Raw genomic sequence first — 6155 nt, forward strand, 5'->3', positions numbered from 1 at the left:
TCTTCTGCCCATTTTTTGACTGGGTTATATCCTTTGTTGTTGTTGAGTCTCATCAACTCTTTGCAGATTTTTGTGATTAGTCCTTTATCATTAGTATTGGGTGCAAAAATGTTCTCCCAGTTGGTGGGGTTTCTCTTTGTTTTTGTTATTGTCTCTTTTGCGGTGCAGAAGCTCTTTAATTTGATGTAGTCCCAGCTGTTTATCTTTGCCTTCACTATCACTGCTTTGGGTGATGTGTCTGTAAAGATGTCTTTGATATGCAAATCACGTAGTGTTTCACCTATATTTCCTTCTATGTATTTTATGGTTTCAGGTCTTATGTCTAGTTCTTTAATCCATTTTGAGTTGATTTTTGTGTATGGTGTGAGGTAGTGGTCAAGCTTCATTCTTTTGCATGTAGCAACCCAGTTTTCCCAGCACCATTTATTGAACAAACTTTCTTTGCTCCAATGCATAGTCTTTGCTCCTTTGTCAAAGATTAGTTGACCATAAATCTGTGGGTTTATTTCTGGATTTTCTATTCGATTCCATTGGTCTGTATGTCTGTTCTTGTTCCAATACCATGCAGTTTTGATGATTATGGCTTTGTAGTATAGTTTGAAGTCTGGGAGTGTGATGCCTCCATTTCCTTCTTTTTTTTCAGTAGAGCTTTGGCTATTCGGGGTTTTTGGTGATTCTATATGAATTTCATCAATAATTGTTCTATTTCTTTGAAGAATGACATTGAAATTTTGATTGGAATAGCATTGAATCGGTATATTGCTTTTGGTAGGATGGCCATTTTAATAATGTTTATTCTTCCAATCCATGAGCAGGGGATGTCTTTCCATTTCTTTGTGTCTTCTTCTATTTCTTTTAACAGTGTTTTATAATTTTCTTTGTATAGGTCCTTTACCTCTTTTGTTAGATTTATTCCCAAATATTTGATTTTTTTTGTTTTGATAATAAAAGGGATGTTTTTTTTTTATTTCTTCTTCTTCAGATTTATTGTTTGTGTATAGGAAGGCTACTGACTTTTGCATGTTGATTTTGTATCCTGCCACTTTACTGAATTGATTGATAAGTTGAATTAGTTTTTCTGTGGAGTTTTTGGGGTTCTCTATGTATATTATCATATCATCTGCAAATAGTGATAGTTTGACTTCTTCTTTTCCTATTTGGATTCCTTGTATGTCTTTCTCTTGTCTTATTGCTCTGGCTAGGACTTCCAGTATTATATTGAAAAGCAGTGGTGAGAGTGGACATCCTTGTCTTGTTCCAGATCTTAATGGAATTGCTTTCAGCTTTTCACCATTGAGGATGATACTGGCTGTTGGCTTGTCATAGATGGCCTTTATGATGTTGAGGTATGTTCCTTGTATCCCAAGAATTTCAAGGGCTTTTATCAAAACTCATGACTCTTCTATGGAAATTTCCCATTTCACAATCCTCTATCAAAAATGTGATTTGACTGTTGAGCAAGCAAGGAAACAAGGGTGGAACAAATTTATTTATTTTTTTGTTATGTTAGACATATTTTGTGTACTTTGTATACTTAGTTATGATACTGACCACTAGGAAATTTAGGGCAGGTTTCAAAACTGAGCATTTTGAAATTATATTCAAGCATCCTGTTACAAGAAAAACCTCAGAAGCAGTCTCCAGGCAGTAAAATGGATGACAGGTAAGATGGTCCATGGCCACTGCTGACTATTGAAGCTCAGGCAACATGAACTAACTGGTCAACTATGGTCTCATCCAGGAATTTCAACATTATGTTCAGGAATAAAGTTGGCCACTTCATGTGGCCTTCCACTATAGACCACTTTGTGAAGTGAAGACCAGAGAGAGGCAAACTTCAGGGAGAAAGAAGACAGGAGGAAATGCAAAAAGGAGAATCAGATTTGGACCAAGAGCACTTCCTAGAATCTATCAGCTTAGTTGGGTTTCACTTCCTTCCAGAAATCTAGTGCATTCCTGCCTTTGAACTCTGTGAAACTTCTCAATCATTGCAATACCCAGCTCCCAACCTACTTTATGTCAAATCAATTTTCTGTTAAAGGGGCCCATATAATACAAGGTGAATATGACTTGTGGGAGATTTTCTCTCATCAGCAACCAACCCTCCTCATGTTTATTATATTCTTTGACTTTGCCCTTGGAGAGATTTTGTCCTTCAACCTAAGGGTCTCTGTGAGCTATAATCTTAGTGTTTCCAGCTCACATACTGAGGTGCTGATAGAATTACTCAGGTCATCTCTGCTCTCCTGAAGTCTCAGTGTCAAATTTGTATGCATCTTTTCCTGGCTTGAGAAAATAACTTATCAGAATGCATAAGATTCAATGATCAGTGACTCCTTCAAGTAGTTTAATTCTAGTGCCTTTCTAATCTTGGAAATGAAATCAAATTTAATTTGCTCTATTATTGTTCACAATGTAGTCAATAATTGTAATACTCTGAAAAGGAAGCATTTGTTGATTTTTGAATGTCAATCTGTTTTCAAAATTTTTGTTGGGTGAAACATAAATTTACACGGCATATTTTCAGTGACTACAAGAAGAAGAATGACATTCACTAACAATGTTAAAATATTTCAGTATTACCAATGCAATTTTTATTGGTCCGTATAGCTGAAGGGTTTGTCCAGAAAGACAATAAAATCATAAAGATATACCTAATATTAACACAACTCTAAAATATCCTTATATGAATTTTTCTCTCATAGACCAAGAAAATTATCTTTTCAATTCATTTGGCAATTCTGTCTACTTTTTATGATATATTTTTAACTTTAAACCCATTTACAGATATACTAGGTTTCAGACACTTGATTTCTCTATACTTCTGTAAAACACCCACTCTTAAACTATTGTGAACATTTATTAAAAGAAGTAACACGGGCCTCCCTGATGGAGCAAGGGGTTAAGCACTGCACTATGAAGCAATCCACAGCCTCTGCAGTTCGTCCCCGCCAGCCAGGAAGCAACCCACATGGCACAGCAGACCTCTCCTGACTTGCCCGCTGCTCCCCTCAGCAGTGTATTTCAGTCAATCTGCCTGTTCTGTTCCCCACTCTGTCTCTGGTGAATCCTCTCACCCCCCCAACCCCCGCATCTCTGGCCTGTACCCCAGCTCTTATATGCATAAATAAATGAATCTTTTTTAAAAAGGACAAGTAACTCAAGCAAATTCTGTTCATTAAATATTCAGCACTCTTCTAGATGCTGTGGATGATTTAGGGAAAAAAAAAAAAGATGTGTTCTTTGCCCTCCTTTACCCAGTAAAGTAGCTGGGGAATCTATAAAGCAATAGTGATAAAACAGGACAACGTAGAGTGAGGTGGGTGATGGTTTTCTTTTTTAAGTTATGAGATGAGGAGACAGAAACACAAAAAAGGAAACAAGCGAAGAACAGAACATGAAGAAAAGTACACTTTCACTTCTGGCAATTTTTCTCTTCTTCCCTTTTTGGGGCGCCACTGGGATGAACCCAAGCTGAAGAGGTTAGAGAGAACTTCCTAGAGAGATGGGATTTCATTTGGGGACTGAAGGTAAACATAGAACTTGAAGGGAAAAATGACTAAACACAACCTAAGTCAACATAATTATGTTGGCCAATTCCTTATAATACTTGTAAGAAATCATTTTCACACAGACACACACACACACACACACAAACACACAATCTATAGAACTATTTGTCTGGACAACTCTAATACATCTACCCTTTAATTTTTTGCTAAACTGCTATGTACAGTTGGGCATCAGTGCCGCCCTCTTTTCCACCAATATTTCTGTATCTGTCCCATGCTGGGGACAGGGCGGGGCTCTGTGTTTAATGGTCGTTTTCATTAACCTCATGGTTCTCCTGTTCTCAGTCTCCTCTCAGTTCTCTTTTCTGAAACTACATTTCTTCTCTCCTGTGTTAAACTCTTCCTCTGCACCCCAGCATTCGCCCCACACTGTCACAAAAGAAACATAAGGTGCTGATGGTGCAAGAAAAGCAGCAACTCACTGGCAACACAGGTTTTAGGGCATTGTCATCCATCTTCCCATCATAGGGACCATCTCACTGGCCATTTCTCTTCTCCGGCCCTGTCTTCACCATCGAGCTTAACTTCCCTCTATATTTAAACCTTGGTCCCAATTTCTTCACTTTTACAGGAGCCCCACTTTGCTGACCTGTGTCCCCAAAAGGGTTAGCTGGGCTTCTCCCCACATGCCCAGGAAGGGTCTCCTCCAGGGATGTCACCAGTGTGGAGACCCTTAAGTATTTTATGGTTTCAGGTCTTATGTCTAGTTCTTTAATCCATTTTGAGTTGTTTTTTGTGTATGGTGTGATGTAGTAGTCAAGCTTCATTCTTTTGCATGTAGCAACCCAGTTTTCCCAGCACCATTTATTGAACAAACTTTCTTTGCTTCAATGAATATTCTTTGCTCCTTTGTCAAAGATTAGTTGACCATAAATCTGTGGGTTTATTTCTGGATTTTCTATTTGATTCCATTGGTCTGTGTGTCTGTTATTGTTCCACTACCATGCAGTTTTGATGATTATGGCTTTGTAGTATAGTTTGAAGTCTGGGAGTGTGATGTCTTCATTCCCTTATTTTTTTTTTTTTTCAGGAGAGCTTTGGCTATTCAGGGTTTTTGGTGATTCCATATGAATTTCATCAATAATTGTTCTATTTCTTTGAAGAATGACATTGAAATTTTTATTGGAATAGCACTGAATCTGTATATTGCTTTTGGTAGGATGGCCATTTTAATAATGCTTATTCTTCCAATCCATGAGCAGGGGATGTCTTTCCATTTCTTCGTATCTTCTTCTATTTCTTTTAACTGTGTTTCATAGTTTTCTTTGTATAGGTCCTTTACCTCTTTTGTTAGATTTATTCCAAGTATTTGATTTTTTTTTTGTTTCGATAATAAAGGGGATTTTTTTTATTTCTTCTTTTTCAGATTTATTGTTTGTGTATAGGAAGGCTACTGACGTTTGCATGTTAATTTTGTATCCTGGCACTTTTCTAAACTGACTGATGAGTTGAATTAGTTTTTCTGTGGAGTTTTTGGGGTTCTCTATGTATATTATCATATCATCTGCAAATAGTGATAGTTTGACTTCTTCTTTTCCTATTTGGATTCCTTGTATGTCTTTCTCTTGTCTTATTGCTCTGGCTAGGACTTCCAGTATTATATTGAAAAGCAGCGGTGAGAGTGGACATCCTTGTCTTGTTCCAGATCTTAATGGAAATGCTTTCATCTTTTCACCATTGAGAATGATACTGGCTGTTGGCTTGTCACATATGGCCTTTATGATGTTGAGGTATGTTCCTTGTATCCCAAGAATTTCAAGGGCTTTTATCATGAATGGGTGTTGCACTTTGTCGAAAACTTTCTCAGCATCGATTGATATTATCATATGGTTTTTATATTTCTTTTTGTTGATGTGTTGGATAACACTGATTGATTTTCAGATGTTGAACCATCCTTGTGTCCCTGGAATGAATCCTACTTGTCATGGTGAATTATCTTATGGATACATTGTTGGATTCTGATAGCTAAAATTTTATTGAGGATTTTTGCATCAGTGTTCATTAGGGAGATTGGCCTGTAGTTTTCTTTTTTTTTGTGTTGTCCTTGTTGGGTTTTGGTATTAGTGTAATTTTGGCTTCATAGAACGTATTTGGTATTGTCCCTTCCTTCTCAATTTTTTGGAATAGTTTGTGAAGGATAGGCACTAATTCTTCTCTGAATGTTTGGTAGAATTCTTTGTAAATCCATCAGGTCCTGGGCTTTTGTTTTTGGGGAGGTTTTTGATTACCATTTCAATTTCGCTGCTTGTAATTGGTCTGCTTAGGTGTTCTATTTCTTCTTTATCTAGCTTTGGGTGATTGTAGAGTTGTAGGAATTTGTCCATCTCCTCTAGATTGTTGAACTTGTTTCCATATAACTGTTCATAGTAGTTACTGATTATTCTTTTGATTTCTGCTGTGTCCGTTGTGATTTCTCCTCTTTCATTGTTGACCCTGTTTATTTGTGCTTTCTCCCTTTTTTCCTTTGTGAGCCAGGCTAGGGGTTTGTCTATTTTATTTATTTTTTTGAAGAACCAGCTCTTGGTTTCATTGATCTTTTGGATTGTTTTTTTAGTTTCAATTTCATTTATTTCTGCTTTGGTT

The sequence above is a fragment of the Talpa occidentalis genome, unplaced genomic scaffold (genome assembly GCF_014898055.3).
Source record: "Talpa occidentalis isolate TD23 unplaced genomic scaffold, MPIMG_talOcc4v2.1 talOcc4.2, whole genome shotgun sequence".
NCBI lineage: Eukaryota > Metazoa > Chordata > Mammalia > Eulipotyphla > Talpidae > Talpa > Talpa occidentalis.